Genomic DNA, 14741 nt, shown 5'->3' on the forward strand with positions numbered 1-14741 from the left:
AGAATGAGTTTGGAAGTTTTCCTTCCATCTCTACTTTCTTGAACAGTTTGAGAAGAATAGGTACTAATTCTGCTTTAAATGTCTGGTAGCATTCCCTTGGGAAGCCATCTGGCCCTGGACTTTTGTTTCTTGGGAGATTTTTGCTGACTGATTCAATTTCTTTGCTGGTTATGGATCTGATCAAATTTTCTATTTCTTCCTATTTCAGCTTTGGTAGTTTGTATGTTTCTAGGAATCAATCCATTTCTTCCAGATTGCCCAGTTTGCTGAACTATAATTTTTCATAATATTCTCTTATGATTGTTTATACTTCTGTGGTGTTGGTTATGATCTCTCCTCTTTCATTCATGATTTTATTTATTTGGATCCTCTCTCTTTTCTTTTTGTTAAGTCTGGCTAGGGGTTTATCAAGTTTATTAATTCTTTCAAAGAACCAGCTCTTAGTTTCAGTGATCTGTTCTACTAGGTTTTTGTTGTTGTTGTTGTTGTTGTTGTTTTTTGTTTGTTTCTATATCATTTATTTCTACTCCAATCCTTATTATTTCTCTTCTTGTACCAACATTAGGCTTAATTTGTCTTCCCTTTCTAGCTCCTTTAAGTGTAAGGTTAGGTTGTGTATTTGAGTCTTGCTTCTTGAGATCAGTCTCTATTGCAATACACTTCCCTTTTAGGGCCACCTTTGCTGCATCCCAGAGGTTTTGGAGTATCGTGTTTTCATTTTAATTTGTACCTGTGTATTTTTTAATATCTTCTTTAATATTCTGGTTAACCCATTCATTCTTTAGTAGCATGTTCTTTAACCTCCATGTATTTGTGGTCTTTCCAAATTGTTTCTTGTGGTTGACTTTCACTAATGGTTTGAAAATATGCATGGTATGATCTTGATCTTTATCTTTCTGTATCTATCGAGGACTGATTTGTGACCTAGAATGTGGTCTATTCTGAAGAATGTTCCATGTGCACTTGAAAAGAATGTGTATTCTGCCACTTTAGGATGAAATGTTCTGAATATGTATATATATATATATATATATATATATACACATATATATATATTTTTTTTTGAGAGAGAGGGTGCAAGTGAGCGAGGGACAGAGACAGAATCCCATGATGGTGGGGGGGGGGGCAGGGGAGAGAGTAAGGGAGAGGGAGAGAGAGAGAATAAAGCAGGGCTCACCTGGGGCTTGTGTTTTTATCTGAAGCTGGGCTGGAGCTCACCAGAAGCAGAGTGCTGGCTCACCCGAAGCAGGGCTCATGTTCAAATGATGTGGGGCTTGGGCTTACCCAAAGCGGGGCTGGTCCTCACCAACTGTGAGATCATGACCTGAGCTGAAGTCAGATGCCCAATTGACTGAGCCACACAGGCACCCTCCTGAATATATCTGTTAAGTTCATCTGGTCCAGTGTGCCATTCAAAGCCATTGTTTCCTTGTTGATTATCTCCTTAGATGATCTGTCCATTGTTGTAAGTGGGGTATTAAAGTCTCCTACTCTTATGGTGTTATTATCAATGAGTTTCTTTATTTTGCTATTAATTGGTTTATATGTTTGGGTGTTTTCAAGTTAGGGGCATAAATATTTACAATTATTATATCTCGTTGATGGATAGACCCCTTAATTATGATATAATGCCCTTCTTCATCTCTTGTTACAGTCTTTGTTTTAAAATCTAGTCTGCCTCTTAAAGGCAGCATATAGATGGGTCTTGTTTTTTTATTCATTCTGGTACCCTATGTCTTTTGATTGGAGCATTTAGTGCATTTACATTCAGAGTGATCACTGAAAGTTATGAATTTAGTGCCATCGTGTTACCTGATGAGTTGGTGTTTCTGGTGATATTGTCTGATCCTTTGTAGACTTTGTTGCTTTGTTCTTCTTCTTTTTTTTGTCCAGAGTTCCCCTTAAAATTTCTTGCAGGGCTGGTTTAATGGTCACAAACTCCTTTAGTTATTGTTTATCTGATAAAGTCTTTATCTCTCTTTCCATTCTGAATGACAACCTTGCTGGATCAAGGATTCTTGACTGCATATTTTATCAATTCAGCACATTGAATATTTCCTGCCACTCTCTTCTGGCCTACCCAGCTTCTGTGGACAGGTCTACTACTAACCTTATGTGCCTACCCTTGTAGGTTTAGGACTGTTTGTCCCTAAATGCTTTCAGAATTCTCTCTTTATCTTTGTATTTTGCAAGTTTCATTGTGTTATGTCATGGTGTTGACCCGTTATTGTTGATTTTGAGCAGAGTTCTCTGTGCCTCTTGGACTTGAATGTCTGTTTCCTTCCCCAGATTAGGGGAGTTCTCAGCTATAATTTGTTCAAATAAACTTTCTACTCCTTTTCCTTGCTTTTCTTCTTCTGAGACTCCTATGATGTGGATATTGCTTCATTTCATGGAATCACTTAGTTCCCTAAGTCTCCCCTCATGACTTACTAACTTCTGTTCCCTCTTTGTTTCAACTTCATTATTTTCCATAATTTTATCTTCTATTTTACCTCTTCTCTCCTCTGCTTCTTTAATCCTCATTGTCACTGTATTCCATTTGTTTTGCATCTCACTTATAGTATTTTTTATTTTATCCTGACTAGTTCTTAGGTCTTTGCTCTCTGTAGCATGTGTTTCTCTGGTGTCTTCTATGTTTTTTTTCAGGCCCAGCTAAGAGTCTTATGACTGTTGTTCTAAATTCTTGTTCAGCTATATTGCTTAGATCTTTTTTGAGCCAGTCCCTGGCTGTGACTTATTCTTGGCCTTACTTTATGTGTGTGTGTGGGGAGGGCGGGTGGGTGGGAGGGGTTCCTCCATCTTATCATTTGGCTACATCTGTCTTTTGTGTGTTTTAAAAGCCTGTTATGTTTCCTGCACCTGAGAGTACTGCTATATTAAAAAGGCTTCATACACTGTCCAGGGCCTGGAACTTCAGAAAGTGTTTCTGGCACTTGCTGTGTGCACTCTGCTGTTGCATTTTGGCTGCTCTTTCTCATGGTCAGTCCTCTGCAGAGCTCCTCCTTCCTTGCAGTGGTGGAGCGTTTGGACCTTTAACTAGGTGTGCTTTGATTTGTTTGTTGAAGTACCCCTGGAAAAAACATTGGGGAGAAAGCCTGATCCTTACAAAAGAGAAAAGGAAAGGGGACAAAAAATATCAGAGAATCAAAAAACTATAAGGATTATTCCAAAGAAGAAGAAAGAAAAAAGAAGAAGAAAAGAAAAACAAACAAAAAAAGAAAAAAAAAGTCTAATCCAAAAAAAGAAAAAAAGGAAATAAAAAAAAAAAAAACAAATAAGAAACTAGAAGACTGATTCAAGAAGAAAAAAGAGAAGAAGAAAGAAACAAAGCAAAAAGAACTATAGGTGTCATTTTGAAGTTCCGGATTTTCAGTGCACTTGGTTCATGGGGGGTGTTGGAGTCGCTGGTCTTCTAGAGGAGAGGTCTGCTGCTTTGGCTTAGAGTCAGTCTTGCCCCAGTAAATAAGCAGTTGCCAGGCATGGGGGTGAGTGGATTTGGGGTTTGGCATAAGTGGGTTCTGCCTCCATGGGCAACCACTGTGTTGCTCTCTGAATTCCCACCGTGCTGGTATTGGGGGAAAATTGTGCCTCCCCAATCTTGTCTCCTCTCTGACTGTGGATCTCATACACCTTCTGTTCAGACAGACGTCACAGAATAGCGAGGGCAGTAAGCTCACCCTGAGCCACAACTCTCCTGCGTTTTTTCCTTGGTGGGTGGCTAGAATTCAAAACCCAAAATCTTATGGGGCACCTGGGTGGCTCAGTTGGTTAAGCGAATGACTCTTGATTTGAGCTCAGGTCATCATCTCACAGCTTATGACTTTGAGCCCCACGTTAGGCTCTGTGCTGACAGTGGGGAGCCTGCTTGGGATTCTCTCTCTCTCCCTCTCTCTCTGCCCCTCCCCTGCTCATGCTCTCTCTGTCCCTCTTTCTCCAAATAAATAAACTGAAAAAGAATCTTAAAGGACTCCCTCCTCCAGAGTAGGGCCCCTCTATGCTATGTGAAGTCTTCTGTCCCTGAGAAACAGCCCCACACCTGCACAGTGCATGAAATCTATGGTGTAGCACTGCTGAAAGCAGCAAAGGTTATATTCTCTCTGGGTGTGCCTCTGCACCCTGCTGATGAAAGTGCCTGCAGTGTCTTTTGTCCTTGGAAGGCAATAAACCTTCTTCCAAAAGTCCTCCAGGAAGGGGACTATTCTCTCTCAGTGCACCCTTGAGACTGCTACACCCTGCTATGCTCTTCAGGGCCAGCACCCTCCTCCCCAGGAATGCACATACACGGCTCTGCTCCAGAGAAAGTTGCAGAACTCAAACATTAGGGTTTGAGCTTCAAATGCCATTTGCAAAAAAAAATAACTGGGACACTCAGTACTTCTCTGTGGTCTAGAGAGGTTTTCCTCTTGTGCTGACTCAATGCCACACTTTCTCAACCCCTTCTCTTTCTCTCCCTTTTGTCTTTCCACAGAAGGTTCCCTCTCCTCCACAGCACTGCCATTTTTCTCTCCCCCAATTCACTTCCACACACCTCATACCTACCAAGCTGTCTCCCTCCAACTGTGGAGATCCCTCTGTCAGTCCGCAGATCGATTTTCTGGGTATTCCAAGCGATCTGATCTGAACACAGCTGTGTTTGAGGGACAAGGAAAGCCCAGAGTCCCCCTACTTCTCTGCCATCTTAACTTTTCCTTGTACCTGATTTCCTCAGCAATGAGCTGTGACCAGCAAAGCTCACTAGAGACTCAATGTCCAGGATTCTTGCTGGAAACTGGTCACATAGGCTTACTTTCCTTAGCATACACTAAAATTCTAGACTCCCAGAAAGAAAGCAGGTGTTCAGCATAGATCACATGGTTTGCACAATTTTGGAGAGTAAGCCATTAGTATCAGTTCTTGGAATGGTGGGAGTTGTCCTGAAATCCAAGTTCCCATGTGTCAGTCAGAGGGCAAGCTTGGTAGCAGGCCTTTCTAGAAAGCGGCATTTTCAGGACTGCTGTGTTTACTCCTTTCTGGACAGGTAGGTTGCTCTACTAGCATAAACTCTTTCATGCTCTTCCATGTGGCTGGTCCATGACAACCTTGGCCCAGTCTATCAGCAAATTGACTTGCAATATCTAGACAGACATGCAAATAGAATGGCTTTGGCCAGACTGCAGAGTATCAGAAAGGGAGGTCTGGTGTAGCAAGTTCCTGTCTTATATCCATGTGCTAGTCAGGCTTGATGTGGTCTACATGACTCATGTCTCAGCTTTGAGTTGATTTGCATCCCTTGGCCCATGAAACTTGGCTAATCCTCACAAGGTTGTGCTCTTCTAGATGCCCTTGGTACCTTCGAACTTGTATATGGCCCTTATCCTATGTTGTATCACATCACAGCTCTACTGGAGACAGAGTTATTGTTATGTGAGTAGAAACAGTCTTGCTGACTCCCTTGGACCTGCTAATAAAGGCAAAGGACATTTGATTGGTGGAACAGCTTCCAGGCTTGGACTTCACTCATTAAGAAAATAAAACTGCACATGCTCAAAAAAAAAAAAAAAAAAAAGCCAAACACCAACAACAAAAAATCTTGAATGGCTACAAAGGTCCTGGAGCTACTTCTGAAAGAACAGGTCTAGTTTGGGATGTTAGACTAAGGTAAGGGGATTGAGAGAGAGAAAGAAAAAGGTAACTAACCCCTTGCTGGAATTGGGATAGGGGAATAGATTTAAAGGAAGCAGACACTGAAGGGTTTTGAGGAAAGGATCCTTAGGACAGCTGCTTTGGGTTGTACACTGTCAGGTCTGTTAGTTGCTTATTTGAAAGACGTCAGTACATTTATACATTTCTTTTCAATATTTAAAAATTTTCTTAGATGTCATCTGATGTGTTTAAGCGCAAAGCCATTCTGAAACATGAGGTGGTCTGCATTTGTTGCCTGGCTGAGTTTGTTTTTCTATCATCTATTCCCTCAGCTTCTCGAGGACAGGAAATGTAAAGGATACTTTGCACATTTTGGATACTAATAAAGATGTGAAGTAATGAATGAACACACACATACATTATTTGGCAAAAGAAAAGGAGAGTGTTGTTTTGTAATATGCCCAGCAATCAGGATCTAAGTAATGCCAGAAAGGATTTTTTCTGGAAGGAGCAAATTAGTTGTACCAGATGCCAAACCACTCTCTAAATGAGCAAGGGGTAAAGGTGAGAGAGCTGGGGACAGGCAAAAATTTTAGGCATAGTTCTGAAGCATTTCAAATGATATAGCAGCAGGATTTTGAAGAGCTCTAAAAGGACAGCAAATATTCTAATCCAGTATCAAAAGTAAATCGGATGTTTCTGAACAACGCAATACAAGACTTCTCTAAAGCAGTCTAAAGTAAAGTCACAGCCAATTGGCTAATGTAAACTTCGGCAATAAATTAAAAAGGCCTTTATAAAGACCCAACCAAATGATTTTTTAAATTTTCAGACAATTTTGCTATGAGCTGGCATTAAATTTCATTTCACACCTGCTACAAGCAAAGAGATCTTACCAATGCAAAGATATTCTTTCGGTAAGAATGTTTTCTAGGAAAAGAGAATGGCTGGATAGTCTTTGTTTGACAGGAATAAACAAAAACAATGTCTGGTTAAATACCATTTGATTCCTGACAGAGAACTGAAAGTGTGAGTAGCAAGTTCCCAGAAGAGATCTGAGGCTAATTAAAGTTTATCAGAAAATCCTTTAAGCATTTTTATTCAGGAATGGTAATTTTTCCCCAGAAGAATTTGTAAATAATCTTATAAAATGATTTTTGTAATCAGACCACGTTTGGGCATTTTTTCCATATTAATAAAGAACATAGCTGATTTTTTCAATCATATCAGTATTCACAGACACATGTTGTGCATATAGATCTTCAAATGTAAAGGAAGCTGTCATATGTCATCCGAACGGTTATAGTTGGAAAAAGAATGACTTCAGTCACCATAGGGGGAGGGACACGGAACGTCTCTTGTCTCGAGAATATGTCATTCATTATCAAGTGTAAGTAGGCACATTAGGTAGATCCCTTGCTGCAGGTTGCTATCTTTAGAATAGCCAAAATAATTATAAGAAAGAGGGGTGGCTTATGGAACCCAAGGGCTAGAATGCAGCTGGGCCTTGGGAAGGTTGCAATAGTTGCCTGGAAACCTGTGGGAAATCCTGAGTACTCTCTCTGGTCTCTTGCTTCTTTCTGTGCATCTGTTGCCTTCTTTCTTGGGGAACAGCTTTTCCTGTGTCTCAGCCCAGTGGAAGATGGCAGCCAGCAGTTTCCATGTTCACAAGGTCTAGCCACACTGAGGGACCAACTTTCATTCTTGCTCCCAATTTCAGATTTCTAGGAGGTTGGGGCTTCTCACTTGCTCAGCTTGGAACATTCCCACTCCACTAAACTGAGACCAGGGAATTCAGTTGTATCATATAAAAAGGTCTGCTGGGTCCTCCCGATAGATTGGGAAGTTCTTAGAGAAGGAAGAATTGTTGTAAGTGGGGCAAACATACTCCAAAGTGTATGACATTAGGCTTGATCAAAAGCAGGGATTATTATTTAAAAGTTCAATAAAGCAAGACAAAAACCTGTTAACTACTGAGCAGCCCTAGAGAACAAAAAGTTTGAAACTATGGAGTGCCTAGGTGGCTCAGTCAATTAAGTGTCCAACTCCTGATTTTGGCTCAGGTCATGGGCTATGTCATAGTTTACGACTTTGAGTTCTGCATCGGGCTCTGTGCTGGCAGTGCGGAGCCTGCTTGGGATTCTTTCTCTCCCTCTGCCCCTCCCTTGCTAGCGCACACTCTCTATCTCTCTCTCTCCCAAAATAAATAAATAGACATTAAAAAAATTAAACAAAATTTTGATCTTAGCTCTGGAAGGTTCAATAGGATGTCATACTCACAATGGCTCCCAAACCTGGACAATTACGAGAAACAGATTTAGATTTAGATGTTTAGATTTAGAAATAAGTTTCCTGGTTCTCCTTTAAGATTCTGATTCATTAAATCTGAAATCTGCATTTAAAATCTCCTTTACTGATGCTATTAATTAAGTAGATTTGGGGACCACCGATCTACTGTATACTCTGGCTTCTGGATAGCAAAGATCTTATTTAAAGGGTTTTCAGGGAAAGACACTCATCATCTGAAACATTTCTTCTTATTTTTTGACCTGAGAGTCAGAAACTTTTTCTTTACAACCAAATAAAAATTTCCACCTACAATGAAAGGTTCAAAGCATGTTTTGCCTTATATTTATTCTATGCTTATTCTTTCCTAGCTTCTATCCAAATCCTTCACACATTTCCAGTTCTATTATATGTGCATTATTCAAATCCAACTATGTATATCTGGACAAAAACATTTCCCTTTTAAAATATGCTGGAAATTTTGCCAGACCACTGTTCAGTTCTCTTCAGGGCCTGACACCATCCCAGAAGCAACTTCAATCTTACTGGCTAGTTCCAGCCTGGATTTTGTCTGGGGGACATGCTGGACAATGCCTGGATGTTCTCTGGAGCAAATGTAATTTGAGGGGTGAATGCACTTTCAGGGAACCAAGTTCGCTATGAGAGAAGCTATAATATCTGGCATTGGACAAAGTAAGGAGGTCAGAGGCAGCAGCTTACAAGAGATGTCTGATGCTGGAGTCATCAGAACAGGCTAGAAAATATGAGTGTGGGGTGTGGCCAGGCAGGATGGCCTGGTATTGCTCAGGGAACAAAGGAGACTTCTTGGGGTGCCCTCTCACTCAGGCTGGGAAGCAATGGGCAGATTGGCCCTGATGCCAGGTATTAGAAACTTACCATTTGGTTGTCACTTTATGCAATACTTGCTTGATTTCCTATATCTCTTACTGACTTCTGTCCACTTTTCTATTCTATAACTCATGAAGTCTATTAAAAATTCTCTTGGACTTTTCTAGTTTATTCTTCCAGTATCTTCATTCTGGCATGTTAATCCTGTGGTGCACCATACAATGGCACATGAGTCTTTAGTGGAGAGGCTCAGTAATACTAATTGATTTGATTTTTCAGTGCTTTCATTTTTTTTATCCAGGAAGTACAGAGGTACAAATAAGTAGGGGGTGTACAAATAAGGGGAGAGAAAGAGGGGGTCATGAGTATGGGCCTTTTAAAACAACATTTCATTGGGGTGCTGCAGTGAATTTTTGAGCACCATGTTTTAAGAATAGGCTTTGGAGAAAAATGATGGAAACATGTGAAGGACTGAAGAGTTGAGGCCCATGTACATGGGTTAAGAGAATCGGGGTGGTTGACTGAAAAGTTGAGAAGTCTGTGGGGTGCGGTCATATGGAAGCATAATCTGTGGGAATATAGTTTTGAAGGTGGTCTTTGCAAAGACATGACACATCTTCCCAGGGCATCAATTTATGTAAATATCAGTGTGGGGGAGAAGATTATTTTTTTAAGTTTATTTATTTTGAGAGAGACAGAGATAGCACAAGTGTGGAAGGAGCAGAGAGAGAGAGAGAGAGGGAGAGAATCCCAAGCAGACTCTGAGCCACCAGCACAGAGCCTGATGTGGGGCTCAAACCCACGAAGCCACGAGATCATGACCTGAGCCCAAACCAAGAGTTGTCCACTTAACCGACTGAGCCACCCAGGTGCCCTGGGAGAAGATCATTTTTGTGTGACTCTGTCATAGCTATATGATGAGAGTGCAAAATTCTCACAAATTGTTAACATAAAACACAAAAGAAATGTTAGGCTTTCATCTGAGTTGCCATGGTTTAGTTTTTTGAATCCTGGGTATACACATTTAATTTCTTTAGCCGTCTAGAAGCACCCAGTTTTCAATTACAACATGGAGGAAGATGGTGACCAACTTCTTACCAGCTCAAAAGAACTAGAATTATGGGATACACAGAGGATTTTTAACTTCAATACAAAGGAGGACTTTCATCAGGGTGAATACAAACACATCAGATCATCAAGTGAATTTAGAAACAAGAACATACTTCTTACCTTAAAGAAAAGGGTAACGTGGAGCAGACTGGATATGCTGCCCTCCAAACCTTGGGTATCTTCTCTCTGAGATGGAGTCTCACCTGGGGGGTGTGCTTCCTTCTTCTGATGAGCCTTCTTTGCTGAACTGGAATCATGGTGAACACACTTCTTGCTAATGATCTCAGAGGACAGGGCTGAGGCAAAATTTCCCAGAATGTTGTTATATTTAGACCTATCTGGAAGCAAGTTACCAGATTTGAATGGAATATTTTCATATCAAGAAATTCTGATTCCAATTGCAAAAGAAATAGCATGGATTTAAGTGAAAAGTGAATGTCATACTCTTTTTCAGTCTCATCTTCCAAAAGTAACTACTGATAACACTTTCTTATACATCCTTTCAAATATTTCACGTGCATGAATGAGATACATGCATGCGCACACGCACTCATGATCCTATTATTCACATTTCTTTACCTTGCTTTTTTCATTTAAAATGTGTAGAACATTTACTATACAATTTCCTACGGCATCTTTCCTAATAGCTACAGACAGCTGCAGAGTATTCCACCCCGTGGCTGTACCGTTCGTTACTTAAACAATCCCGTATTTCAGGAAATTTACGCTGTGTGACAGATGTAGCAAGTTGCTTATGAATATCCATTCTTTCTGATGAAGACACTCTGATTTTGTTCAAAACAGCAATATTCTCGGGGCGCCTGGGTGGCTCAGTCGGTGGAGCGTCTGACTCCGGCTCAGGTCATGATGTCACGGTCTGTGAGTTCGAGCCCCGGAAGCTCTGCACATGGAGACTGTTTTTGAATTATTTCTGTTATAAATAAAGTTTCAGTCACTGCCCGTTTGCCTGATTATTTCCTTAGACGAAAGAATGACGTGTGGGGCGGAAGTTTGAGAAGTAGCCAGTGGATAAGACAGTGTTTGGGGGTGGGGAGCAGCCATCTTTTTGGGTGTATTCCACAGTACAATGACCCTCCGGATTTTGTTGATAATACAAGTTGACCCAGTGGCACATCGTGCATCGCCAACATAATTCTTGTAGTTACTCATATCCCTGTTTCTTCCTGGCTTCCTTCCTGCCTGTCTGCTCCTGGCATTTTGTGGCCAGAGGTCAGCCTCCTGTCTGTGTCTTTGACAGTCTGGATGTTATTGCCATTTGCATTCCGCCCGGGTCTGTTCTGATTATTTCAGCACGACTTGGTCAAAGGAGAAGAGCAAGCGAAGTCAGTCCCTCTCATGGGGAGACAGTTCATCCAGGCTGCAGGCAAATTTATTTCTGTTGCATCTTGATATCCAAGGTGGAAAAAATTGAGGTCACACATCACAGGCAGGCAGAAAACAGAATTCTCAAACGTTCCGAAGCCATTTCACTTTATTGAAAATATATTGCAGCGCAGGGATGGGCAAGGGTGATCATCAAGATACTTAACAATCATAAAATGTGGATGTTCCTTATCAGAATGGATGCTGGCACTAAGCAACCGGCTGCCCTGGTGTGTACCCACTATCAGCTGGGGGGACAGGGAAATGGGATTCTCCTTTTTTATCCTCAGGAACTAAATTATGAAATTCTTGCCAGCTGGACTTCCCTTCAGCAGGTGCTTATCTCTCCTAACCAGTCTATGAGAAAGAATCTTCCTAAATCCCCCTTAAAAAAAAAAAAATCTCTCTTTGATTATATCATCAGTGGATATTTTTTCTTAAAGGTCCAAAAATTCTAACTTGGATGTATTAGAACTCTTTGGGTTGCAAGCAAGTAACAGAGCCTAAGTCAGATTATATTCAACATAAAGGGGAAGAGTTTTGGGGTTCCATGACTAGCAAGTCTAGGATGGAAACACCAGGTATGTTTGGATTCAGGCTCAATGGTACTGTTAAGACTCTTCAGTGATTATCTCTGTTCCTCTTTGGATGCTGGCCCCATTCTTTTTTTTGGCACGTGGTCTTCTTCCAGACTAGTGGTCAAGGCCAGTCTCATGGGTATGTGACTCTCATGCTCACAAAGGTCCTGGCACTGGAAGGGACCTGAGCACAGGCATGTGAACAAGCCCATCCCCGAGTAACTGAGCCAGACTTGGATCAGCAGAACCCCCCACCTGGCTTATGAACAATAATAAATGCTTGCTGCGTTTGAGTTTGGGGACACTTTGTTATGTAGTATTACAGCAATAGATAACAAATCTAGGTGACTGTTAATACTCTCCCAATGCTTTACCAACCATTGTGAGACTTTTTAAAACAGGCACTATGTGGTATTCACCTTTCTGTTCCCTAGCAGTACTTAGCACAGCACCTTACACTTAGCACTTGGCCAATAAATATTTGTTGGGACAAAATTACCCTCCATTACTTCCTTATTACTCTGTTTCTCTTTTCAGTGAAACGTCCTAAGTGACTTTTCTGTGGTTAAGGACATCATCCCCATTTTACTGGGCTTCTGACCTGACCCCTCCATCGAGGCTGTTCTGGAACTACTCGCCAGTGCCATCTGTGCTGCTTACTGGTTATGATGGTCACCCTTCTTCCCTTCCCTTACTTGGCATCTCCACAGCTTTAGGTACAGTTGGTTCCTTCTTTCTTTAGAGGACACTTTCTTTTTCTGGCTTCTGTGGCACCACATTTGCTTGGTTTTTCTTTTTGCTGGCTACCTTTCTGCAGGCTCCTTTGATAGAGCTTCTTTCTTCTTAATATAAACAATTGGACCTTGGATTTCTTCTTTACTTTTCTTTCTGTTCTTCTCTCCTTTGGTGACTTCAACTATCCTCTTGGCATCAAATACTATTTCTATACTCATCACCCTTAAATACTTATTTCCAGCACAGACTTCCCCAAAATCTGTCTGTTTGCCTGGCGACTCCACTTGGGTTTCCAGATGATATTTTATTTATTTTTAAATGTTTGTTTATTTATTTATTTATTTATTTAGAGTGAGTAGGGGAGGAGGAGAGACAGAACCCCAAGCTGTCGGTGCAGAGCCCAACACATGCCACAATCTCATGACTGTGAGATCATGACCTGAGACAACATCAGGAGTCAGATGCTCAACCGGCTGAGCCCCACAGGGACTCCTCCAGAGGATATTTTAAACCTAATACCACTAAAACAACCATTCTTTGTGGACCTCTTCACTCTGCTCCTATTCCTTAGGTCCCATTGCAGTAAGTGGCACCACTACCCCATCCTGTTGGGCATGACAAAAATCTAGGCATTATCCTTGTTTCCTCTATTTCCTTTACTCCAACATTTATCTCTCGGAAAGATCTACCAATTCTACTTCAAAATCTATCCTGCATTCTTCTACTTTTCTACATCTTTACTATCCCCTAATCCAAGACATCATCATCTCTTCTCTGGAGGAATATAACAGTTTCCATATTAATTCTCTATCTTGTCTCATCATCCATTCTTCCCATTGCAGCCACAACACAATATTAAAACATGGTAGATCAGATTATGGTTATGTTATTCTTCCGACTTAAATACCCTTCTTGTCTGAGTTCTTCTAAAACTTGGGGGAAAAAAATCCAGTCTTTATCCCTTCTTAGGAAGGCCTCATCTTATGACCCTGTGCTCAACTTTTAGCATCTTCACATCAGCAACAACTCTCCAGCCACACTAAGCTTCTTTTGGCTCCCTGAAATTGGTTCCTACTGTAGGTGCTTTGCATTAACATCTTTCTCTGGAATGTGTTTATTATTCCTTGATCTTTGCATGACTGTTTCTCATCACACAGATCAACTTTATTTTTTCTTCTTTTTATTTGAGAGAGAGAGAGAAAGAGAGATAGAGAGAGAGAGAGAGAGCACGAGTTGGGGAGAAGGGCAGAGGGAGGGAGACAGAGAATCTCAAGCAGGCTCCATGCTCAGTGCAGAGCCCCATGTGGGGCTCAATCCCACGACCCTGGGATCATGACCTGAGCCAAATCAAGAGGCGGATGCTCAACCAGACTGAGCCACTCAGGCATCCCCAGTGTTAATTTACCTTCAAAGAGAGGCCTTTCCTAGACCCACTCAATCTAAGTTTACTACAAAGTCACTCTCTTACCTCCTCCTACTTTTGCATCCTGGCATAACATTGATCACCCTCTAATACTGTTCTTGGCCTTGTCTCTTTCTCTGTCATATCCCAAGGCCTAGTATTTTCCCACATTTTCTCAAATGTGGTGGGCTCTCCCTACGTATTTGTTGAATGAAAATGAGAAAAGAAATGTTGAATAGTGTGAAAGGCTGAACTTACCTAATTTTCCTTTCATTAAGAATGGTATTTATAACTCAAACCTGAAAATAGCACTCTGACAGTTTTCCACATAATCCAACATTTTGAAGACAAAAGTTCAGTTTTGATTAAGAGTCTTTTATTCTTTTTTTTAAAATCAATTTTTTAAATGTTTATTCATTTTTGGGAGAGAGAGAGACAGAGAGAAAAAGGGAGATACAGAACTTGAAACAGGCTCCAGGTTCTGAGCTGTCAGCACAGAGCCCAACATGGGGCTCGAACCCACAAAATGTGAGATCATGACCTGAGCCAAAGTCTGATGCTTACCTGACTGAGCCACCCAGGCACCCCAAGAGTCTTTTATTCTTGATGACAATGAGGTGCTGAAAAAAGAAAGCAAAAGAGGGGGTAAAAACCCAATTCACTACTAACTTTAGATAAATAATTGCTGTTGCATATATATAAAATTCTCAAAAATAAAATGACTATTGGAGTTGGCAGTCAACCAAGATTCACATAACCATCAACCTCCTCTC

General features: G+C 41.0%; 1 long non-coding RNA gene across 7 annotated transcripts in view; it reads right to left on the bottom strand.

Annotated features, from left to right (window-relative positions):
• The window catches only part of LOC113602829 (uncharacterized), a 102262-nt gene that overhangs the window by 17364 nt on the left and 70157 nt on the right, over positions 1 to 14741 (bottom strand). For 5 of the 7 annotated variants that reach the window (XR_008300325.1, XR_008300326.1, XR_008300320.1 and 2 more), the window contains 2 exons: positions 14533 to 14588; positions 9991 to 10208 (listed from right to left, as the gene is read on the bottom strand). This is a non-coding gene — a long non-coding RNA (uncharacterized LOC113602829). The remainder of the gene's footprint in view (positions 1 to 9990; positions 10209 to 14532; positions 14589 to 14741) is intronic. The other 2 variants (XR_008300323.1, XR_008300322.1) reach the window with 1 other exon arrangement.

Source organism: Acinonyx jubatus, chromosome B4 (genome assembly GCF_027475565.1).
Source record: "Acinonyx jubatus isolate Ajub_Pintada_27869175 chromosome B4, VMU_Ajub_asm_v1.0, whole genome shotgun sequence".
NCBI lineage: Eukaryota > Metazoa > Chordata > Mammalia > Carnivora > Felidae > Acinonyx > Acinonyx jubatus.